Raw genomic sequence first — 26,740 nt, 5'->3', positions numbered from 1 at the left:
CATTAGTTGGTAGTTAAAACGAAAGTAATAGAGGAGAGTGCTCAGACAGAGAATGTCTAAAGAGAAGAGAAGAGCTCAAGGACAATATGTCTTGATAAAAATGACATTTAAGGCATGTACAGAGACTAAAAGATAAAATAGAATAAGAAGAATTAGGGAGGCAAAAGAGAATTAGCAGGGGAGGGTGGCAGAAAAAATTTCCTTGCATGGGAATATTGTGGTTTTAAAAATGCTGACACTTTGCATCTATGATATAATATACTATATATCATATTACATTTGTACGTTTATATTTTAAAATGCTGATGTTACACTTTGAGGAGTCAATCCAAACTTCACACTGCTTTATCTACACACCAGTGGAAATAGAGAACTATTCACAGAAAAGGACTACATTAAGTCACTTTTGCAATTCTTACTGAAATGTAATCAAATGTTCCTTTTTTTTTTTTTTACTCTCAGTGGGGATGGCAACTAACTGCTCCCACTCCCAATCCTCCTTTCTCAGGTCAGGAGTCCTTTCTTTCAAAGGTCAGTCATTGACCTCCTGCATATATGTTCACAACATGGTGAAAAGTGACTGCCAATTAACTTTAGACTCTTAGGGCTTTGGATGTGCTGAGAATAAAGAAGATATATTTTTACTTTCGATTTAAGGAGAAACATAAAAATTCATCCAATAACTTATTTTTAAATATTATATTTTAGTTTCATGTTATGGCTATTTAAAGGAGAAAGAGTTCAAGAGGGGACACAGGAAAGAATCTTGGATGACAGAAAGGAAAAAATGGGGTAAATCAAGCAAAAGAACTAAAAAGAAAAAATAAAGAGGAAAATCTCCATCTTCCCAGAGGAATACATTTGTGTTTCTTGGAGAACTATGTGTTATCTAAAGAAATATAGACAAACCTTTTTTTATCGAGGGTCAGATAGATAATATTTTTGGCTTTATTGTCTCGCAACTTCTACTCAGTTCTGCTGGTGAAGCATAAAAGCTGCCACAGGCGGTACATCAAAAAATGCACGTAGGATTTTGTCAAATGCTTTTTACAAATCTATTGATTTCACCATATGACCTTTACTCTTTGCCCTGGTTAGAGAGAAGAAGGAAGAGGGAGAGAGAGAAACATCAATGTGAGAGCTACACATTGGTCATCTGCCTCCTGCATGCCCCCTACTGGGGATCAAACCCAAAACCCAGGCATATGCACTGACTGGGAACTGAACTGGCAACCTCTTGGTGCACAAGACAACGCCCAACCCACTGAGCCGCACCGGTCAGGGCATTTATTCAACATATTCATGCTGTCAAAGGTTGCCATTAGAAAATGGAGTGAACAATAGCATGATCTTTGAAGAAAACTAGAATAAATTATTTTTAATATAAATAAAACTTGATTTTTGTTTGGTCTTTATCATAATTCTTTTTAATCACTTCTCTCTGAGCTGTCAGGCTATATGGCAATTTCAGTTAATTAAAATGATTTCAGAGTCAATAAAATTACTTGATGCCTTTAGACTTCTTTCTACCAGACTAGATATCTCACATTAAAACATAAAGCAAGGTAGTTGTCTAGGGCACCCAATCCAATAAAGTCAGAAATGGAGTCTTATTGTTAGAAATTGTCAATGTCCATTTGACAGTGTTTTCACTGGTAATGGCAGGTTAACTGACTTCACATGGAAAAGTAACAAGAACATTATAAGTTTCCAGGAATAAGCTGTTTTTAAAGTTTATGTGATATATGCTAGCATCAGTATAGTAACAAAAATTTGGAGATTAAAACTAGAGTGAAATAAAATAAGTATAGAATACACAGTGGCTTTATTAAATGTTGAACATTTATAAATCTCCTTTTCCCTAAAGAAGCAATTCATTATGACTGGGAAATATCAATAATTTTAACGGCCTTTGCAAAATGACGTAGAGCCCTTGCAATACTATATCGTTTTTTGGTGAATAAAAATTTTAAAAGTAAATTTCATTGGCATTTGCTTAGCTGCCTTTTCTACTGTAGAAAGAAAAATCTTTAGGACCTATCAGTTAGTCTAAACAAGGTGATGCATGTATGAGAAAAATGTTACGTTTCGCAGAATCAGCAGTACTGTTACATGAGACTTATGGCAACCCCGAATATCGCTTAGTTTATTCTCTTGTACCTTTTATCAGAACCATCTTGTCCTCATATTTTAGGCCCCTGAGTTGAGCTGTTAACGCACTCCATTATTTATCTGAAAATAAGAAAGTCTTCCTTCATAGTTCACATAAATCCTTTGTGTACAGATGATGTTATCATATCAAAGCACATGAGTTATATTAGTATGACACGCCCTATGGCCTGCTTTGAGATGCAAGATTATAAATCTACTGAATAAATAGGCCGTTCCTACTCCTTTATTCATACTCTGGCAGCCAGATTACTTCTCTAGAGAGGACACCACCGGAGCAGTGACTCCGAAAGACCCTTAGCCTGGTCCACAAGTTAGTGTCAGCAAAGCCAAGGGCCAACAAGGAAAAATAAACAATAACTTAATAGAGTTTTACAAAGAGACATTTTGTTAATTTAAAGAAATAGTCTTTATTTTAAGATAATATTTTTTTCTATTTGGATTAACTAATATATCTTTTCATTTTAGAAATGATAATGATAGCATATAGTATTTTTCTTGTTTTTGCTTTCAGTTACCTTATTTGAAAAAATAAAAAACAATTAATTAAAAAAAAATTGGTGGACCCTGCCTGGGTAGCTCAGTTGGGTTAGAGCTTCTTACCAACATGTCAAGGTTGCAGGTTCAATCCCTGGTCAGGGCACATACAAGAATCAACCAACGAAGGCCTAAATAAGTGGAATAACAAATCTTTCTCTCTCTTTCTCTCTCTGCTTCTCTCTCTCTCTCTCAAGTCAACACAACAAGGAGTTGGCAGTCTGCAACCCAGAGGAAGGCTCTGCTAGAACCAACCACACTGGTATGTCCAACTTCCAGCCTCTTAACAGCTGGTATGAGAGGCAGACTATTCCCACTGCCCTGCTCTTGGAATACCACTGGTGGCCTAAGCCCAGAGGAAGGAGATGGAAAATCCAGAGCAATAAAGAGAACAAGGAGAGCACTAGTCTAGGTGGCTCCTCAGAGAAATGAAGATGCTGGAAAACCTATGAAGAATTCAAGTGAAGTGGTATAAGAACACCAAAGAAGATTTGCCTGCTGGACTGAGAAAATAAAATAAAAATCATGATCTTTTAATCTAAAAGTTTTGTAGAAAAATGGTTATTAAAATCTGAATTGGAAGATCAAGAGCAGGTAGAGAAATTTGCAGAGAAGGAAATCATGGAGAAAGCGAGCAAGCAAATGTGTGCATGGATCCATTAGACCTACTGGCAATATCAGTTCCACCAGGAGCAAAGAACAGATGGAGAGCTTATTTATAAACAAAAAAACAAAAAGAAACGTATCTGTGCTGATGAAAGAATAAGTCTAAAGAAACCTATATCCTCAGAATTTTTATTCTGAGTATTAGGCACTGTTGAAGAGAAAAGTCACATAACTTAGCATTATCCTGCTGCAATACCTGAAATTAAGGTGCAAAGAGAAAAATCCTATAAACTTCAAGATAAAAAAAAAAGATACAAAGAAAAATGAATCAGACTGTCATTTGAACTGTATTTTGCAACACAGCACACTAGAAGGTAGTGGATTAATGTCAATATATACTTCCAAGAGGAAGGTCTGGGCATGAAGAATCTTTTATGCATCCAAAATATTATTCACTTGCCAGAGTAAAAAAATGAAATTTATGGATTTGCAATAAAGTCAGAGAAAGTACCATTATACTCCATGTGAATAAAATAACTGAGAAGGAACTCTAAACAGACAGATCCCAGAGTGATAAGTAATGGACAATGATGGAACGAATGGGAATACATAATGCAAATACTAAATGAAGATTCTGATGTGTATGAGGCCTTCTCCCTGGAAAGTAATCTACAAGTAAAAGTGTCAAACTGTCCTCGTATACTTCGGTAGAGGGAAAGTAAAAACATTTGAACGGTCTTATCATATGCATGTCCTGGGATCTGTATAGGGTCCCATGCTCAGAAGGGCTTTATGCTTGATTGTATGCTCTGCTTTGCTGTCTTGAAATTATTGATAATAGGGAGCAAGAGGTCTTGCACTGTCATTTTGCAATGGGGCCCAAAAACTACATAGCTTGTCTTGAATAGAGATCATTCACTGATTAAGTTTAAATCCTGATTGACCATATTTAAATCCAGAAGATTCTGAGTTACTTCGAGTGGAAAGAGTAAGAATTTTTTTTTCCTGGTCAGAAATGGTGGCTAAAAACTTAAATAAATTGAGAAACAAGGAAAAAAAGTTAGATGTTTGTACACCACCTCCTATAAAGTTTATAGCTGATAGCATGCAAGGTATTTGAAGGCAGAGACTATAAATTCCTCATCTGTGTATCCTCATGGGACTTCTCACAGAGAAGCCAAATGAAGGCGGAATGAGAAAAAAACAAATAAAAACAAAGGCAAACATGATGGTTTTCCCAAGATATCTTGGAATAAGACGCCAAATATCTTATTTTGAGATGAGAGCATGAGGACACATTTGTAATACCTTAACCAATAAAGACATTTTTTTAAAAAAAAAGATTTCCCAAATGTATTGTTCCCCAAAGCAGTTCAGATTGTGGAAGTATTTAAACACTTATGAAGTGAGTGTTTCCGGGAGGAGACACTTTTGGCAAAAAACAATTTCTCAGTCCTCCAAAACACAGCTAACATTTCTCTCTTTCAGGAAAAGGAAATATGCAAGTCCCAGGTTTAGAGGACTTTAATTTTATCAGCTCATGATGTTAAAAACCCACCAGGTTGACTATACCCAGAGCAGGCACTCTGAGCAGACTTGTTGGACCAATAACAGTATATAATATAATGTGATATTCTCTCCGTTTTCTGTGAAAAGTTGTAAAACTTTGCATTTAAAAAAACCTATTATTTCTTTCCTGTGCTGAACAAGGCAGCATTCCCTGTCTGCAATTCTAAGAAGTTTTATTGGAGCAAGGTTCAAGCACGAATTAGGTAACTTCCCTTTTGCTCCTTCTGCTGGTTCTGAAACTACAGAAAAGAAACAAGAAACTACTGGTAAATACTGAGGGATATGTTGCACCAATACAACTTCATCTAAACCCAAGGCAGATGCAAGCCACTCAAGAAATAATGGAACTGAGGACAGCGAACTTTTTAAGGGATGCTATGGATGTCTGTTCCCGCTGCTGTCATTTATGTGTCCGCAGTCAAGGTTCCGTGAAAGCGCAGTGTAGGCAACTCCCTGGAAGCAATGTTCGCTGTCACTCTGTTCCAGGAGCACAGGGATTCCTTTGATGAGGCTGGTAACAATGCCTCCTGATGGGCCAGGTTGCTAGGTTACACCTTGTTTCCTTGGTCACGGTGACTACATGGAAGACCCTCAGAAGAGATTGCAGATTCTTGATGGGACAGCTCTCATATGCCCTACTGGAAACGGGATGAGAAATGTTTTCAGAAAAATAGCTTTATGAAGACCACAGGAACTTTTTGCACCAGCAAGACATGTCAGAAAGGTAAGAAAATGAAATTTTAAAAGTCACCTGCCTTTCTCTCACATTACCTGAGAGGAAGCAAACCAACCAGGAAAGATAGCATTACCAGATTAAGTTTCATTTAAAAATGTCAAGTCATGCAGCCAGCCCGGGTTACTGATGATGGTTGTTTTGAGAAAGAAGCAAACCCTCCTGCCACCCTCTCCCCAGTACCGAGCAACTGGCTACAAATGCAATGCGATTTCTGTGACCATGGTTATTAAGAGAGGGAGGAGAGGGAGGTGGACTGTTTTAGTAATGCTGTGTCTATAGATACACAGGGCCCATCAGAGGAGCTTATGTGAATTTCAGGAGAAAAATAAGCAAAACAGCCCAAAGAAAAAAATTGATTAGTTAATATCTATTTTTTATTATATAATACTAGTGGCCCGGTGCACAAAATTTGTGCGGGGGGGTGGGGGGGGCGGTTGTCCTTCAGTCCCGCCTGCATCCTCTCCAATCTGGGACCCCTCAAAGGATGTCCTACTGCTGGTTTACAGGGATTGGGCCTAAACCGACAGTCGGACATCCCTCCCACAATCCGGGACTGCTGGCTCCTAACCACTCACCTGCCTGCCTGATTGCCCCTAACTATTCTGCCTGCTGATCTGCTCGCCCCCAACTGCCCCCACCACCTGCCTGCTCTCCCCCAAATGCCCCCCACCAGCCTGATCACCCCCAACTGCCCCCGTGCCAGTGTGCTAGCCCCCATCTTCCCCCCCCCCCCCGCTGGCCTGCATGTCCCCACCGACCCTCCCCACTGGCCTATTTGCCCCCAACTCCCCCCCTGCTGGCCTTCTCACTCCAAATTGCCCCCCCTCACCGCTGTCTTGATCACCTCCAACTGACCCCCACTGATGGCCTGCTCACCCCCAACTGGCCCCCCTGCTGGTATGTTTACCCCCAACGGCCCCGCCCCTCATCACCCTGATCACCCACAACTGTCGTCCCATCCTGGCCTGATCACCCATAACTGCCTTCCCCTCTTGGCCTCTAACTGCCTCTACCTCGGCCCCACCACCATGGCTTTGTCCAGAAGAATGTCTGGAAGGATCTCCCAGTCTAATTAGCATATTATCCTTTTATTAGTATAGATAGAGGCCTGGTGCATGGGTGGTGGCCAGCTGGTTTTCCCTGAAGGGTGTCCCGGATCAGGGTGGGGGTCCCGCTGGGGTGCCTGGCCAGCCTGGGTGAGGGGCTGATGGGTGTTTGCAGGCTGGTCAAGCCCCCCAGCGGGGATCCTCACCCAATGGGTGTGTGGCCAGCTTGGGTGAGGGGCTGAGGGCTGTTTGCAGGGTGGCCACACCCCCTTCAGGGTGGAGGTCCCTACTGGGGTGCCTGGCCAGCCTGGGTGAGGGCCTGAGAGCCATTTTCAGGATGGCCACACCCCCTTCAGGGTGGGGGTCCCCACTGGGGTGCCTGGCCAGCCCGGGTTAGGAGCTGATGGCCGTTTTCAGACTGGCCACACACCCCCGGTGACCCAAGCTCCCAGCCTCTCCTTTTTTCCTTTTCTTTTTTTTTTTCCAGGACCTCTTTGAGCAGAGGCCAGGGCAGGCTGGAAGCAGGTATCTGGATTTATCTTCTATATTTGAAACTTTGTAGCCTTGAACGGAGCCCAGGGCCGGCCAGTGCAGGCGGGAAGCTTGGCTTCCTCCATCACCGGGGGCAACTCAAGCCTCCTGCTCGCTCCAGCTCCATGGCCGCCACCATCTTAGTTAGGTTACTTTGCATACTCACTCCTGATTGGCTGGTGGGTGTAGCGGAGTGGTGGAGTGATGGTTAATTTGCATGTTTCACTTTTATTAGTGTAGATTAGTTAATATCTATTAGTTAAGTTTAAATGAAATTACTACCACAAAAATAGGGCTTGGACTAGCTCATTAAGGCCACAAATCAGATTAAAGAGGCCAAAACCCAATTCTGTTTCCTCATTCCTAAATTTCATAGCTGTTTCATAAATGTTTCATAAAGCATGCTGATAGATGATATACAATTAAAGGGATTGTACATTTCTTGACTGTTTTTGTCTTTATATTGATGAATAACATTGCTCTCAATTTTTGAAAAATGAGACTTGTTCCTTTAGTTTTCAGGACTAAGTACATTGTGGTTTCATATTTATAGTTTTCATTTACTGCCTATAGTTAAGAGAGGAATCATGCGTAGGCAAGGGTTTGGAGGACAAAGCAGTTCTATTACAGAAATTCTATTTTTGCTAGCAAACTGTGTAGATCTCAAGCAGTGTCTAGACTTTATGTTGATTTTAATGCTAAAAATTGTGCCATAATTTGGAGAAATGGACATGTAAAGTAAACATTTCTAAATGGGTAGAAGTTCTGTGAAGAATTATAAACTTTATTTTCCCCCACTTACTAACACCCTTTAATATGCTATACCAAAAACAGTTTTATTTGTGAGCGCTATATAAAATGATCTTTAATATAATTATTATTGTTAAATATTAAACTTGTAAATATAAAATTACTTTAGAGAGTGCATAGAAAATGATGCCCAGACTACAACTTAAACTTTAATCTTCATACTTTGAAGGGGGAGGGAAGGAAGGAAAAGAAAGAAGTTTTTTTAGTGCCAGTATTTTTGTTAAATCACATTTCTGAACACCAAACAAACAAGAGTCTCATACATACCATCTTTTTAATATGCAGTCAATTTCCTTTGGGATTTCATGATTTTACCTGTTCACAAGCTCTATCACATATTATCCTTTAGTGTCTATATTTTTCTTCTCTTGTAGTGTTTGTTGTATGTGGTTGAATTTTCAAAGTTGTAACAACATTAAGAATAATAAAACAGTCCTCAAGTACTGAAAATTTATGGTTAACATAAGTTTCTACAAACTTCTAAATATAGTCTTGTAGAGGGAGCATAGCAGTAACTCAGTCTCTTCATCTTTATTGTTTTTGGTATTTGAACATATCTTTTGCTTTATAAATGCCAGCAAACCTACTAATAGTTACTGAAGTTTAATAGATGTTTGTTCTTTTACTTTTGTTGTACTTTAATTTGGACATCTATTTGTGTTTATAGGAATGTGCATGGGTCTGGTGCAACACAGACATATAAAATTTATAATAACACAATTTAACATAAGATTAAAATCTGACTTATTAGGATGGAGTAGAAAAATAGTTCTAGTGTGATTTTTGAAATTATAATGTATTATTTTATGAGTTTAGAATCAGCAATCTAAATAATTTAAGATATATCCGTTAAAACTCTAGGCTTTTGGAACTGAAGTACTTTTGGACATAGTTTTTCAGAAAAGCTCATTCTTATATTACTATTTACTCAATTTATGGATTTAGTTCCAGGAACTCAGTTTAGAGTCATCATAAATTTAAACATAATAGTCTTCAAATTTAAAAACCTATTACACCTAATTTGCCATTTCAGAAACTATCAAATTATAATACCAAATTTCTTCCTGATTTTATAAGAACTCCATTCAGAGGACTTTCTATTATCTCGTTGTCATTTTTTAGCGTGTAGATGGCATAATCATCACTCATTTTACAAATGAATAAAACATAGGCATAGAAAGAACAGAGATTCTGGTTATCAAAAATAAAGAGACTGGTCAGAGAAATCAAAGAGGCTGTTTTGATATCTCCTTTCACCCAAGTTGAATGTACTAGACTCCTTGGTAATGTTCTTCTAGCCTTCATATCAAAAGTACATGTTTTTAGCAAGACCCCAGAAGATTTGAGAGCCAAGCTTAATATTTTAGAGGGAAAAAGACGGGTTCAAAGATATGGGAAAAGTTTGCTAACTGAAAAATACAATTGAACTCCTCCTTCCTTCCTCAAAACAATGCTCTCATGATGCAACACTAAATATAAATGGACCGTTTAGCCACCAAGGCACATGCAACCCAGTTTGGACAATCCTCAATCCCTGAAAAGGCCTTCCTGGCCTCCTGTGTGCCCAGCACTGCCTACTTCAGTTCAAGAGCTGGCTTCCCTTCAGAAACCAGGCCATCCACCATCTCCTCCACGCGCCTTACAAAGTTACATAACCACCAAGTTGACACTTTAATTAAACAGATAGCACCCCTTGCAGCCGGCAATTTATGAGGCTTATAAATTTGTGATTGTAAAGGACACTGCAATCTTCTGACAAGAGGGGCTCATGAATTGATGGTCTATTATTGCCGCCTTCATCCCGCAGTCTCAGCTCACCTGATTCCTTCTTGTTGGCCAGTCCACATGTTTTAAAACCAAGAATAGATGGCCAGTTCTGATAAAGTTACCTATTTTAAAGACACTATAAATCACCGCTGACGAACGCTGTACGACTGTAGCTGAAGCATCTTCTCTGTGGCAGTTTTATATGAGAGCATTAATAATATTAATTCCTCTTTCGTAAGAGTTTAGATTTGTCATTTATGAGAACTGTGTTCACTGCAGGCGGAAAGATTAAAAATGAGTAAGCCAATATACCAAGTAAACTGCTCATGTCTGTTTTCATTTTCTTTTTGGGGATGGAAAGTAAGAGAGGGTTTTAAAAACAGCTCGTTTATATGGCGTTCTCATAGATTCTACTGAAGGCTTACCTTTTGTTTTCTGAAAATAATAACTGCTCAGATTGATGTGTCCTACTAACTAGTGCAATTATTTATACATACTTAAGTGGAACAATTAGAATTAGAAAAATCAATAGTAATGATTTTCCTTAATAACTGCACCCTGATGATGATACAGCTTTATAGTAATTTAAAGAATCACAGTAGCTTATCTGAATCTTATTCGAATCCTAGTGGTAAAAAAAACACACACAAAAAAAACTTGATCATTTACTCCTGTCACATGGGCAAGTTATGTCACCTCTCTTGTGCCTCAGTTTCTTCAGCTATAAAATCAAAGCAATGATTTTACCTACTTCATTAGGTGATTTCAATGATTAAATGAGATAATCCATGTAAAGCTCTTAGTACATTGCCTAGCACCGAGCAAGTGCTCAATAAGTGTTAACAAAATGATTGTAGTGGTGGTAGCTGTCATCACTGCAATGCTACAAAACGAAAACAAAAATAAATTCACTCAAGCAGAGTCCACATCATCCTCTGAATAGTAAAGACAAGGAACTGCTAAGTGCCTGCCCAAGGTCACAGCAGTAGCTGTCCCTTAGATTTCAAGGACTCACAGATCTTGCCATTTTTATTTCATTGATGTGCACAGTTAAGGCCCTTGGAGATGGAGTAGGATTTGGGGTTACTTATATAACCTGGAGGGTGCCCTATCTTTTTTTTTCTTTTTTAAAATAAGGAATCCCCCAAAAGGCAGGCCGATGAAAAATTTTACATGGGATTTGTGATAAAAGTAACAGAACAATGATTTTGAAAGTTTTGCCACAAAATCCCAGCACACTGCCTTACACCATTGCACTCTGGTGTGGTGCTCAGGAGGAATATAAAAAAGTGAGAAATCTGGACTCTGGGGCCTACAAAGAGATTTCATGTTGGAAGACAATCTGACTGGTCATTTATTGATTGGAATCTTCTCAGGTAATCTCTTTAGCTGAAACTCTTGACCAATCTTCAATCATCCATGGGTGAGGGGGGAAAGACAGACAGACAGAGAGAAGTAACAGGGATTATAGTTGTTTATTATGTTACCAAATTTTTAATTACCTTCAGGATAATAGCATAAAGAGTTCTAGTGTAGACTAAAAGATTATCGAATATAAACTAAGATGATAAAATAATTTTGTTACTTTTAACTTAATTTCACCTTGAAGCTGTGTGTTTAGTCTCATAGCATTACCCAAGAAAAGCATGGTAAAAACCGAACCACCTAGATCTTTCTCATCAAATATTTTAATTATGTGAACTTATTGTTTCCCCTGTGCCCTGCTTTGAGCAGATTATATAAGCAAAATAAGATCATTTCTCACACTTTAGATTAAAAAACAAGAGAAGGGGAGACTGCCAACTTTTTCTATTAACTCAACCTCTCACTGTGTGACCATCACTGGAATTTAGGATCACCAGACACCAGTCACTGGAAGAAAAATTCAGTGTGTTCATTTTCCTTGTCTTTCTGATTTTGTTTTGGTATAAAATGGCTAGCATATTTTCACAAAAACAAGTGAACCAAAAAAAGCCAGTTAAACTTTCATCCTGTGTTCACCCCCTGATATTTTATTTTTTTCCCCATTTTTTTCTCCCTGATTGTTGGCCAAAACTCTAGCTATGGATGACAGGATTTACCTGCTTGAAGAATTATACATTTTGCATAATTTGATATTGTTCTCCTAGTGTTTGTTAATTTGTTTCTATGGCAAGATACTCTTTGCTAATTTCAAGATACAATATAAAGAATTGCTCAAGTAGGAAAGATATGAGAGGCATATATTTTCTTACTTTTTTCACATAAGACCACATTCTTTATTTTTTATTTAATGGTAGATGGAAGGATAGTTTTCTCCTTGATAATTAGGGCGTAGTTGTTGTTTTCTTTTTAATGCACAGTAATGTTATTTTTAGAATATGATGTAATGGCTACACTCTTCTACTCTACCAGCTCAATTAACACATTGTAGTTCATGAAGGCAACCTCGATATATAAGAGATGTGTAGTTTCTTGTAAGCAAAATTGCTATAAGGGTATAATAACTATACCATAAAATACAAAATGCTATCTCTTAAGAATCTTAGAGCCTAAAAATTGATCTATTAGGAGTAAAAGGGAGCCAGAAATAAATATATGATTTCTAGTTTTACTTAGCAAAAAAAGGTTTATTGAGATATTATTTTTAAATTGGCTTAAATAGTATAAAGAACCAATCACAGAAAACTTATTATCATTGCTGAAGAGAAATGGATAACATGTAAAAATAACCATGAATACTTATCAGGAGAATTCATACAGGAGAGCAGAAAAGACATGTTATATCACAGGGGTACAAAAATGGGAATACAGAGGGCACTGGATTAAGTGAAATGGTTCAGTAGTATTTCAAAAAGAGTAATAATGATTAAAGAACCTGACTTTTCCATTTGTTTGCCACTAATTTGAGAATATGTAAGAGATTTGGGGAAAATTTCTGGGAGAATTTAAGGCCCAAATTAATAAGAAACCAATAAGGAGTTTATATGTGCTTGTTAGTGCCTCATGTCGCTGTAGCCCCTCCAGAATGATACTCCGTTATGAGCGCTGACCTCCTCCTTTTTCATATCTCATAAACAAGTGTGAGTATTTGTATGTATATATATATACACTTTCTTAAGCCATCCAGTCTACGTAGATACCCTCACCTTTGAGAAGAATTTATCTTAAGTGACTGTTAACCATACAAATGTGCTTGGGGACTATGATAAGATGTAAAAGTCCTTGAGATCCAGCTAAATTCCTATGGTATCATGTATTTCTTCTCCAAATGGAAACATTGGTGCTTATAGTTTACTAGAGGCCTGATGCACGAAATTTGTGGAAGAGTAGGCTTTCCTTCCAGGGCTGCCGGCACTGGCTTCCCTCTGGCACCCAGGACCAGGGCTTCCCTCACAGTCCCTGCTTCATCCCAAAGGTCATCTGCAAGGACGTCCAGAAGGATGTCTGGTCTAATTAGCATATTATGTTTTTATTATTATAGGTTTTTATTATCTTATGAAAAAAGATTTTCTCTTTCTACACTGACCGTTTCCAAGACTTTTCTCTAACCCATCTTAGTGAAATTATACCTGCTTTTCCTCCTTTTCTTCATTCATAATTGTTCTACTTATCCCACTGGGTCAAGGTGAGTTATTTATGTCTGCCTCCCAAATTATATAAAACTAGAGGCCTGGTGCATGAAATTCAAGTGCTTGGGTGGGTCCCTCAGCCCAGCCTGCACCCTCTCACAGTCCCGGAACCCTCAGGGAATGTCCGACTGATGGTTTAGGCCCACTCCCCACTGGCAGTCGGATATCCTTAGCACTTTCGCGGAGGCAGGAGAGGCTCCCACCACTGCCGCTGCTCTCGCCAGCTGTGAGCCCAGCTCAGGGCTTCTGGCTGAGCGGCACCCCCGCTGTGGGAATGCATTGACCATCAGGAGGCAGCTCCTGTATTGAGTATCTGCCCCCTGGTGGTCAGTGCGCATCATAGCGACCGGTTGTTCTGCCGTTAGATTGATTTGCATATTAGCCTTTATTATATAGGATGAGTTTTTTAAGCACAACTGCCATGTTTTTCTTAACTTTGTATCCCCACTGCCTGACATAGTGCCTGACACATATCTATGTACAATATACATATTTTAATAAATGAATAAAACAAAATAAAGCACATTTGCTTCAAAAATATTTATTGTACCAATGAATCAATCAACTGATCTATCAGAATAAAAAAGGGAAAGAGAACAGGGTAAGGCACAAATGTTTGCTATTCCCTTGAGAAGTAACAACATTCACAAAACTTCAGTACATTGATAGTCCAACATGGATATAAGTAAAGAAAGGCGATGGCTCATGTTTCTACAATGTCCGAAATCCCCAAATCACCCACATAACTCCTTTTAAAAAAATAAACAGGATTTTTTTTGCACAAAGTTAGATGCCAATTGAAAAATTGAAACTTTCTTCTCAAACACAGCTTTCGTTTAATTTTTCCAAGCAAGAGCCTCAAGAGACAATGAAGTGTGAGAATATAATTTCTAAAATCTTTTTAATCTATGATAGAAGCAAGAAAAAAATATTCCAAAAGGCATATAACAGGTTGGGAAAGAAGTTTCTATAAACCTGTAAACTTAACAACCAAGAATAGGCCAGAGACTGTATTCCTGAATAATCTAAAATGTATTTGTGCTTCTTAGTGTTGTTTTTTTTAAAAAAAAAAAAAATAGCCCTAAAGAATAAGTGGATTCCTTGAAAGCATGTTAGCAAATCCTCAGGATATTTCAAAGAATTGTTCAAGCATTAATATTTTAGTATTGCTATTAATAAGGTAGAGAGATTTTTATTATTAGTTCTGTTTTCTAAATGATGTTGAGTTCTTTACTGGGACAACAAAGGTCATTCATTGAGTAAGTAATTAAGACAAAAGATCAAAGCTAAATGATTATCAAAAAGGCACCTTTTTCCAATTATTTTGAGGAAGCCTTTTTCCAAATTCTGCTTTACAAGATGCAGAGTCCCACATGCTGGTCCAAGAATTAAAAATTTTATGTTTTAAAAGTTCAGGGGAACACTGTGTAGTATAGACTCACAATATATATTAGAATACGAAAGGCTCTGAAAAGTCTGGTAATAAAGAGAAATGCTTAACTTGGTTTAATCCAGACCCTCATAAACTTATTTAATAGCGGAAATGTTTTTATGTGAGTATTAGTCACACAAATTTACAGCTCAAGCAAAGCATAAGCTCTGTGAAATGCTGCTCTGTGAGATGAATGTAGTTGTTCCAAATTTTTAATGATAATTCTTTAAATCAAATATTCTGGGTTTGTTGGTAGATCTGTACAGCACTGGCTAACGGAAGAATGAATCCATGGTGTATTTAACATAATTATCTTTTCCTAGTAATATGTCTTTTTGCTTGTGTTACCTTGAAACTGCCATAAGCTGCATGAGATAATGGGAATTAAGATTGACTACAACCCAATAGTGGTAAACAATACAAAATTGCCCCAAATGTGATCTTGGCACATATTTTGGTAGTAATATACTGTCTAGAACAAGAAAGATAACCAGACATGAAATATATCATTCAACACAGGCTAAACATTTTAAGAGCAATCTCAATAAATTGGAATTCTTTCCAAGAAGAGCCATGTTTTTCCTAGATATTTAATAATTTGCAAACCATGATCTGTGAGGAATAATTGAATGACTTAGGAGGAAGATGACAACTGTTATCAAACACTTAAAATAGAAGGGCACTTAACTATTAGAACTGTAGGGAAATGGTATGAGACTTATCATGAGATATTCAGTAAACATTAAAGGACAATTTATCAGAGGTGGTGTGAAGTGGAGTCGTGAATGGGTACATATATTTATTTCTGCTATGTTTATCATCAAACATAAATCAGTTGCAGGTGTTGAAGATGCAAAGTTGAATAAGAATACATAACTTAGATCAGACTAAGATGACTCATACGAACACACCATGAGGTACTTGGAGTTCCATTTAGCTGAATGTTTGGCACAGATTTGCATCACTTTTACAGATAAAAGTAAATGGAATGTATGTTGCCAGATGGATTTCTCTTCTCTCTTATTTTAAAGCTACAATCAGATTCTTTTAAGTACCTCACTTGGCACGAGATAGAGCAACATGACACTCGAGGAAGTCAGCTGTGTTGCCTAAGAGTAAGAGAAGGTAAAAGAACAAATGTGTGTATTCTCTGTGTACATGCTCTGAATATATATATGTATGTATATATATGTATATATATGTATATATATATATATATGTATATGTATATGATTAAAAGACATTACTTGAAAAAAAGATACCCCTTGTAGGTAGAAAAATTTTTTTTTTCAAGATCGTGGAATTGTTAGTTTAATGAAGCCACCTTTAAAAGCACATTGTAATATCTGATCATAAAAAATAAGTGTTCAATAATAAATATTGGAAAATAGATATTGGAAAGAGCCTGTCATTTAACTATCCATAAATAGTCACTGTGATTTTTATTTCCAATGATGCTTTCTTTGAAAAAGCATATACATATATACTTCTTAACAAATTGTATGAACAATTTTGAATAAGTATTTTTAGTATCTTAATATTGTGAGCATTTTTTTCATGTTATTCAACATTATCCAAAACATGTTTATTAAAGGTTGCATATATTTCTATCACATGGAGATAAAACTTACTTAATCAATGATCTTTTTGGAAATTTAGTTTATTCACCGTATTTCATGATCATGGACAATACTGTCCCTTCAATGGATGGCTCTAACTTGATTCAATTCTACACTTTTTTTGAAGTATCAAAAGAAAGTAAATAAGCCAGGTCATCGCATTTTTTTTTAACTAAACAAAATTTGGTAAAATAACTAGTATTTTAATATTTGTTTCACCCTCATATTTTATAAGTGAATTAGTGTGACAGTGTGAAGAACCATGATCTGCAGCCCCTGATATGCATAATTTGATTAGTATAAGTGGATTACAGTTTGTTTTCTATAAGTATCTTTCAACAGATTATAAATTATGTAAGACCAGACCATGATTTCTCAACTCTCTTTTGCATCATCCATAAGCTGACGAAATCATATTAGACATAATTCCTGCTTCAGTGAGCATTTAGTCTTTATAAAACATCAAATATCTTGGTTATCTTCCATCTGTATTTTCAGACTGTCAGTTATACAGTTATTATACTGATTTTGAAAAAGTTGCTATAGATATATTCATCTGCCTATTTGACCCTCACCATTGCATTACTTTATACACACAATACCTTTCTTCTTTTTGTCAAACTCAGTTAACAAAGGGAGACTGAAATAGCATCATTTTCTGAAACTTTGAGTAAAATATATTCTTACGTTTTACCTCTGTCAGCTCTATTTGCAGCTAAGCAATGGCTATTTTTAAAAATATTGGTAGATAATACAACTAAAGGTATTTTATATTTGTCCCTTGGAGTATATTTTCCAAAGAGCAAGAAATTATGGGGAATTGGAAAGAAAGGAGATGAGAAGAAGTTGAGGCAGTGGATCACATGTAAGGAATTCATCAGCAAAGGGAGACAGGGCTACCACCTGAGAGGCTGAAGTGAGCTGAGTTCAGTTGGTTCTTAACTTGAGTGTGTGGGCAAATTACTGGGCAGTGTGTGAAAATTCAGATTACTGGGCCTTACACAAAGCCCCCTCCACCCCCCCCCCCAGTGTGATGTAGTTAATGAGGAGTGGGGCCCCAGTATCTGCATTTGTAAAAATTATCACAGGGGAAACTCTGTTGCAGATTGTCTGAGGGCCTTAAAGTGAGAAACACTTGTTTAAGAGGTTTGGAAGAAGAAATTTGAATAGAAAGTCAAAGGATTGGTAGAGTAAGGACACCGGCATATATGTGTCTGTGTGTGAGGGAGGTGGTTGATGACTGTGACAGCCACAATGAGGAGAAAAGAAATTGCACTCGGAGCACAGTTCGAGAATGAGGTTTAGAGAGAATTGCAGAATTGCAGAAACTGGATGGGATGACCAAAGGATAAAATATAGGAGTTAAAGGAAAATGAGCATGTATAAAGAGAGTCCAGTGGCCTCCCTTCTTCCAAGCAGCCAGGCCATGTGCTGAGGTCATCTTTCAGCAAAACCAATCCCACATGATGACCACAGTGGCCACTCATGCAGAGGATGCCTTTGCTGTGCAGAGATAAAGCACAGTTTCCCATCATAAACACTAATGACACCCAATCTCTGGCCAAGTGAGTAGCTGTAAAAGGAATGAGCAAGGGATGGAAAATCCCATCATTTCAAATGATGGAGGAAAAGATGCCCTTATTTGTTGCCCTTATTTTAAGGATGTGTGTGTGTGTGTGTGTGTGTGTGTGTGTGTGTGTGTGTGATGGAGAACGAGTGATATTTAAAAGCATCCTGACAAGAATTACCCTCCTCTTAGCTAGATCCTGAAAGACCCATCAAAACTACTTCAGTTGGGCTCACCTGCCCCAATTGTACATCCAGGAAGTGTTTCTAAGAAAAGAGCTATTATGTGGTGTGTGATAAACAGCAATCTCCCAAGACTTCGGTTGCAAAAGCAAGACTGCCTTAACTCCTCCCAATTAAATGAAGCAAAAGAGCAAACTGCTGACAGAATTATTTTAAAGGATAAGTGCTTTCTGCTTGAAAATCCCTCAGCAAGTTAATTCAGTCACTGCTGTTATGGGTTGCAAATCCAGTGAAGAGACCAAGAATAATCTCAGAAATAGCAGGGGAAAGCCAACATCTTTGGGCTGTCAGACATTCCAGATTGTAGTTTTGAGCTGCTAAAATATACTCTCTATTACTAACCAAGTCTGAGTAAAAAAAGAAAAATCCAATTTAATGCAACTCTTTACAGAGGAGATGACCTATGGCCTCCAAATTCAAAGAAACTTTCAAAAGCTGCTTTAAAAAAATAAATGAAAGCACTGAAGATCAATAGAAGTCAAACAAACAAGACAGTGTAGAGTTTAATAAACTCTGGGGTATCTATTGCACAAAGAGAGTTACCATTGGTGGAGGATATTGAAGACAATAGAGCTCAAGATGTCCCCAGCCAATTAGGTGACTGTTCCAGGTTTTCTAGTTCTATGACTTTTAACTCCAATCATCCTAATCAATGAAGAAGATAATTCCCTAACACAGGAATATTTCATCTGTAAATTGGTTGAGAGTCTGCCACCTTCGGGGTTAGGTGATTTCCTGGATGGCAATAGTACAGTTCATTGTGAAAGAAATGCCTGAAAAGGTAGGTTACACCATGGCTTCCACCAGTGCCCAATGAAAAAAAGTGATGCTTGTGTCAAAATAATGAAATACTGGAGTCTTTCTTTCATTGCCTTCCACAAATCCCCCATCAATGAACTCTTATCTCCCATCACAAACAAAGCTTGTTCCTGATGTCTTCAGCATCCTCCTTCTGTGTGTGTGTGTGTGTGTGTGTGTGTGTGTGTGTGTGTGTGTGTGTGTGTGTGTGTGTGTGTTGTTTTCATTTACCTTTGCAATGAGGGAAATCATGCATCCCAGAAAAATGAGTTGTTAGAAGTGTGTGCAAGGGGCCTAGATATGACTCACAGAAATACAAATATGTTAGAATGGGAAGAAAATGGAAACCATTTAGTTTAAGATTACTTTTAGGGTCTGGTTGACTTCATAACAGATTGAAGTTTGTCTAGGGTAGCACAAGAGTGTGGGGGTTTATGGCAATAAGAAAGCATATGTTGGTTTTCTAGAATAGTATTTTGGTATTAGAAAAGTATTAGAAATCAGTATTTTTACATAGCATTATTATCTTGAAACAAAGATATTTTTCACCCATTTAAGCTCATGTTGGGCCCTTGATTCTAGTCTTCCTTGTATTTTATCAGACGTGGAAAACTGAAACCCAGAAAATTAAAGTTGGGCAGCTGGAGTCGAACAATTACATAGTACCCAACTCTAGACTGGAAGCAAGGTATCCTTCCCCTAACCCTGAAAGTTTGTGCAAACCTAATTTGGAGGACAATAATGTTAGAAAACAGTGGGAAATGAGTTTGGAAATTGGAGATTGGTAAGAATGTGGAAACCTTGCTTGACAAGCTAAGATGTTTCATCTTTATTTGATAGACAATAAGAAATTTCTGAAATTTTTAAAATTAAATTTATTAGAGTGACATTGGTTAATAGGATCATATAGACCTCAAGTGTACATTTTGATGATACATGAACTGTATATTGCACTGAGTGCCTACCACCCAAAGTCAAATAACCTTCCCTCGCCATATATTTGGTCCCCTTTACCCTTTTCTATCCTCCCCATCCCCTTCCATCTGATAACCACCATACTGTTGTCAGTCTTGAAGAGTTTCAGTTTAATATCCCACATGAGTGGAATCACATGGTTCTTAGCTTTTTCTGACTGACTTATCTCTGAAATATGTTGAACATGTGAGTGTCCTATGGTAAAAGCCTGTGAGGAAAGACTCTACACGTAGTTGTCAAACATCTTGGCTTTAGAGTCACATTCTAGTAGAGGGGTGGGGTTGGCAATCAGAACAGTGACAAAAAAGAAAAAAGAAAGAATTTTAAATTATATGGACTCCATGGTCTTCCAAGACCCCATGACAATCTCCCTCCTTGTCTGGATTGCTAGGGACCCTTTCTGTACAGAGCTGCTGTCTGCTTCACCAGGCAGAATGGTTGGTGGAGTGAGCTTTGGTAGCAGCAGACAGAGGTCCTCAGGAAAGAACTAGGAGAAAACAAAAATCAAGCAGCCACACATTTCTTCTCCTAAGAAGACCTTTTAGTTTCCTTTCATATAAAAAGGCTTTTTCCTTTATCTAAATTGTTATTTTTCAATATAGAATTTAAGTAGAGAAATGTAGAAAGAAAAACATAGCTATAATCACACAAAGAAGCAATTGATTCAATCTACTCTAGTGGTTGAAAGAGCTAGAGCAGAACTCTTCACAAGTCCTGTTTCTCGGTGAGAACTCTTCATAGCTGAGGTTATGTGCAGTCATTCACTCTTTCCTTCAGGACACACTGAGGGTCCACCATGGGCCTGAAAAGAACACAGAGTTCTATGCTCAGCAAGCTACAGTCTCCTAGATCCTGCTTATTTTCTCTTAATATTTCAATAAGAATATTTCTCTTTTCTTACAAATGACAGTTGTAGAAAACATCACTGTCACTCCTTTGAGGAGTTATGCTCTAGGTGAGTTATCCATCCTTGCTAGGAGACAAATGACAAAATGTTTACATTCTGTATTCAGCTGCAGAGATTTAAATATGGACAAAAACCATCTCACATCTTTCAAACAATTGCCAAAGATACCGCAGATACAGCATTTCTCCTTGGCTGAGAACTACATTGAGACTTGGACTGGCCTCTCCAGTTTATGGTGCACCCCACTCAAGAGGAACCCTTGTGAATTTTACCAAAATTACCAGAAATGGTAAGACTACAAGTGCCTTAAATCACCTTTCGTACTTCAATGCATATCACACTTTTTTAAAAATATATATTTTATTGATTTTTTACAGAGAGGAAGGGAGAGGAATAAAGAGTTAGAAACATTGATGAGAGACATCAATCAGCTGCCTCCTGCACACCTCCTACTGGGGATGTACCCACAACCAAGGTACATGCCCTTGACCGAAATCGAACCTGGGACCCTTCAGTCCACAGGCCGACGCTCTATTCACTGAGCCAAACTGGTCAGGGCCATATCACACTTTTTTGTTTCATTGTTGACCATATTATATGTCCTCCTCCTTTACCCCTCTCCACCCAACCCTTGCCCCACCCCAGGCCTTCCCTACACTATTGTCTGTGTCCATGGTTATGCAAATATGCATATATGTTCTTTGGTTAATCTCTTCCCATTCCCTCCACCCCTCTTCCATCTGAGATTTTTTTTTTTTTCTGTTTCATGCATCCATGCCTCTGTACCTATTTTGTTCATATACTTTTAACAGTTGTTCTCTTCTTAAATCCACTCAAAATATTTATCACATTTACTGCACATTGGATATTTCATGCTTCTAATCTCACATAAAGAGCTTTGAACTGATTTTTTTTTGGTCTTTAAAAAAATCTTTTAATACACTCTTCTCTTTGTTAATTTATAATTGCTGTACAAATTTTAGGCTCCTCTTGTAATGTGGCTTTACATATACAAAGATGTTTCATTTTAGATGTTTCTATCCTATGCATTTTCTTTCATAATGCTTAATAGATATTATATCTTTAAAAATGTTCTAAATATACATTCTCATCAAGGTGCATGTGACAATTTCATAAGCTGTTTATTCTCTGGTTTTATTTTCCCTCCTTTGGGCCACACGGCACCGTTAGTGAATACAAAGAAGCAATTGATTCAATCTACTCTAGTGGTTGAAAGAGCTTGACAACCTGCCAAGAATAAACCATTTTGATTCTTTTGTCACTATTGTGAACATTCTTAATGATAATAATGGAATCTAAACAACCTTGGAGTTTGCACCAAGTAAAATGACGGCCTATTTATTGCCAGCTAATCCCCAGTACCATTATTAGAGTACTTATGGGCATTAAAAGCATATAAACAAGCACCTGAGCTCTCAAACCTGTATATGTCCCCATAAGAACTCAGGTCATCTCGCCTCTCAGTATGAACCTATGACATAAAGGTTTAGATCATCTCTAGGTTCCATTCCTGTCCTCTGATTATAGTCCTTCATCTACATCCCATTTCAATAGAAGGCAGAGCTCTCACTACCTTCCTTCCTTACACCGCCTTTCCCCATGACAGCAACTACGGCCCAGAGGTCTGTATAATTTGACTCTTCAACCCCTGATATACAGTGAAAAAACTGTCAAAATAAAAATTCTCATCTCTTTTGTTACTACATAAATTTCATGACTGCAATTGTCACCCTTATGACTGTAGTCTGGGAGCAAAATTTCATGTTCTGTGATAATGAATTCTCATATGGCTTTCACATAAGTGAAAACTAGCAGCACACTTGCTTTTATATTTAACTATAACAATGTTTTGAAGTTTAAAATTATATTTTCTACAGCCAGAGGAGGTTTAACTGGACATTTTAACAATATTCATTAAAAAAATCACATTTCCAGTCATAAAGATAATTTATTAATATTATAGGTCATTTTTGTTAATTTATATGTGAGATTTATAAAACACTTAAGCCCCCACCTAAGTCCTTGCCTCCCTTCAAAGAATGCCTTACAACAATAGTATTAAGATTAACTGTCTGAAATCTGATATGCCCCGAGGTTTCACTATAAATCTGTCTTCAAAATTCATGATGTGGTCTAGAGTTATGTGAGAATGAAGTATAAAATGAGGTTCTTCTATTTTTCTAGTATTAAGCATATTGGATTGAATCCAAGGTAGATATATATAATGACATTCAAGCTATAAAAAGCCAGGGTGTAATTGACTTAGGTTGCACAGGGTGACTTTAAACAGAAAGATGTGGTTATTTTAAAGTCTGAGGAAAAGATTTAAGTATCCATGTCTGCTAAGCTGAACTAAGCTGAAGTTCCAAGTTCTTTCAAATTGAGTTTTAGTTGCCTAGCCAACAACCCACACTTTGAGGATTATAACAGCATTTATTTTGTCACTGGATATCTTTTGTTGAGGATTTGAGCCAGACCCTTGTTTCAAAGACCCTTTGCGTTATGATCAGAAGTATGAGCTTTTCTTGATCATTGTCACCTAACATGATGACTGTCTTTCCCTTCCTCCTTAGTTTCAGATCCTCCAATAAGAAGACAGCACAGTTCAAAAGTGAATGGACTTAATGATAGAGCTGATAGTGTAAGTCCCAGTCGGTAGAGGGCAGCCCCACTTCCTGGAATACCCACAAGCAAACTCTCCCGTTCTTCTTCAGAAGTCAAAGTGATATTAGTTCAGCATAGTTTGACTTTTTAAAAAGAAGTAATGATAGAAGATCCTGCCAGCTAAGTCTAAACATTGGAGCCACAGGACTTAGAGTTGAATCTTTGCTCTGTCACTCACAAGCTTAATAACCTTGGATAAATTACTTAAAGTAGGGGGGTAAAAACCAACCTGACAAGGTTGCTGAGAGGATGGATGAGATGATGTGCAAAAAGCATTTGGTGCTAAAAGAAACATGCAGCCAACGGGAGCACTCAAGGTGGTTTGCCCCGTCATTGGTTGACTTGGCATGGCTGCTGAGACCTTTCAGTATCTTCCATCCTGGGGAAATCCCAGTGCCATGTTTCCTGTGGCCTGAGCCGCAGACTTCCCAGATCTAGAAAAGCTGTCCACTGGAAAGAAAATGCTGCTTTATAACACTGCTAGGTAGATGACGATGCTTTAACTGGATTGATGTGGAGGACTGTCTAAATTTTAAATCTGAGCTTCAAAATGTTCTCTGTCAAGAGAAAATAACTCAGAACAATATTATTTCCCACCCCTCTTTTACCTCTCAGCTGAAATTCTCCCTTAACTATCACTAACCAACATGGGCTTGCTTTACTTTTTCTTTTTAAAACTTCTAACTTGATAGCATGCATATATATCATGACCTCATTCTTTCTCTCATAGTTAGTTGGCCAAATTCACTCATTAATTTTTTTTCCTTTATAGGACTGTGTAAAAACTGAAATAAAATCTCTTATAAGAATAGCCTACATGCAGTTCCACTTCTCTGATCAATACTTAACAAATTACTGAACTAGTAGCTCCCCGAGAGAGCAAGCTATGGCACAATGAATAGTATTTTATTTTAACACCATTGCAAAGATATGAAAAACAGAATAAAGTGATAGCCACTCATCTTTCTCTTAACAACAGGCAGCGACCACTTATTTATAAAGGGAGTAAGTGAAATGTAATGTTTTTATTTAACAGCTAATTATTTTCCTTTTACATGTTTGCTTTAGAGTGTTCTCCTGTTTGCCAAACCTAAAGATGCTGGATGGGGTCCCGAAGCTACCAGAGAATTCTTCACCACCAGAAACTAATATTTTTTCAAAATTATTTATTATCTCTTTTTTTAAAAAAAATATATTTTATTGATTTTTTACAGAGAGGAAAGGAGAGAGATAGAGAGTTAGAAACATCAATGGGAGAGAAACATCAATCAGCTGCCTCCTGCACACCTCCCTACTGGGGATGTGCCCGCAACTCAGGTACATGCCCTTGACCGGAATCGAACCTGGGACCCCTCAGTCCGCAGGCCGACGCTCTATCCACTGAGCCAAACCGGTTTTGGCTATTTATTATCTCTTAATACATAATCTGTAAAGAAAGAAAGCAGTCACCATTACTTTGAAAAGCTAATGAACACAGGCAATGCATGACTAACAATTGCTACTATATATATATATATATATATATATATATATATATGGCAATGCATGACTAACAATTGCTAATATATATATATATATATATATATATATATATATATATATATATTGTTTTCCTTTAAATCAGTGATTTCCAGTTTTTAAAAATTCTATACCCTATCAATGAATAAATCTTGAGTATGCACATACAATTTAATTTTTATTTAGAAATTGTATACATCAAATACTATATGAAAACATTGAATAGTAGAGATCTGTAGATGATGGGATAAAAATTAAACATGTATAAGAGCTCTAAGGTCTCTCCCAAGCACCAGCTACTCATCTGGTCTACCCTCAGGACCATGAGCCCCTTGTTCTGTAAGTGCTGCTTTAAATACCTGAACCCATCAGAAGAAAAAGACACAGTCATAAATGCCTTGTGTCATTTTAAGCCATATACATTGAATTCTTCATTTTAAATGTTCTTTCGTTCATTAGCGACGTGTACACAATAGAAATTTAGGAAGGTCCTACGCCATATTCATTAAATACTTAGCAAATAAACTATAATGGGAAAGCTTCTTTTTGTTTAAAGAATTTAATAATTGTGATTCTAAACCTGCCTTCCATATATGCTAATGAGAAAAAACACAATTCCATTTAATTGCTTGCAAAATGTAGGGAAAGGTTAATAACTAGATCAACTTATGACCTTGTATTTTTTTATAAAGATCAACTTTATTTCAGAACTAAGGTTTTCTCAAGATGGTTAACCAGGGAGCCTAGCAAGAAATAAGAATATCTGTCTGGATATTTCTGCCAGGAGTAAACGTTGTTTGTAACATTTTACAACCAAGATTCTAATAAGAACAAGTTATAATCCCTTCCCTCAAAAATCTTATGAATGATTAAAGAAGGCAGGGCACATAATTTAACTTTAAATTATGGGAAGTCACTGTGAGGGCTTTCTAGAAAGAATATTATTTAAGTGGATATTTCAGGTAGCAGCAGGTTGTACTATTCCCATGGACGGCTTTATCTCCCATAACTCATCACAAGTACTCACCATTTTTTTTTAGCATACCTTAAACTTTGTTTATTCACGTTTTTCCTTAGTTCTGCAGTACTTTTCCCTTGAAGGCACTCTGAGAAATCTTTACTTCTTTCAATGCTCACTTCAAATATTATCTTTTTCAAAAATATTTCATCACTTTTTAAATCATGTTTCCTCTGAAGTTCCATAGTATATTTTTATAACACTTTTTCTTAATAATGCCTCCACTTGATTTTTTTAAAAGTTATACCATGCCTGCTTCTCCCCCAAAAGGCCTCAATCATGAGTTAATAAGAAAGTGGGACACACTTCATTTTAAATGTTGATGCAAGTATCTTTCTGCCTCTCTAAATGAGGGTAGAAAAATATTTTTTGGAAAGAACTGAAGACTAAATATTTTAGGCTTTGGGGCCATATAGTCTGTGTCATAATCACATAACTCTGCCGTATAATGCACAGAAGCTACCATAGGCCATATGTAAATGAATGGTTGCAGTTCTGTCCCAATAAATAGTTACATACAAAACTGTGTGACAAACTGTTGTCTGTTGTTTGCTGATGCCTGCTCTAAATTCTAAGGCCATATGGTTGGTTGCTTCA

Source organism: Myotis myotis, unplaced genomic scaffold (assembly GCF_014108235.1).
Source record: "Myotis myotis isolate mMyoMyo1 unplaced genomic scaffold, mMyoMyo1.p scaffold_m19_p_2, whole genome shotgun sequence".
Classification (NCBI taxonomy): domain Eukaryota; kingdom Metazoa; phylum Chordata; class Mammalia; order Chiroptera; family Vespertilionidae; genus Myotis; species Myotis myotis.
This window is presented reverse-complemented; position numbering follows the sequence as displayed.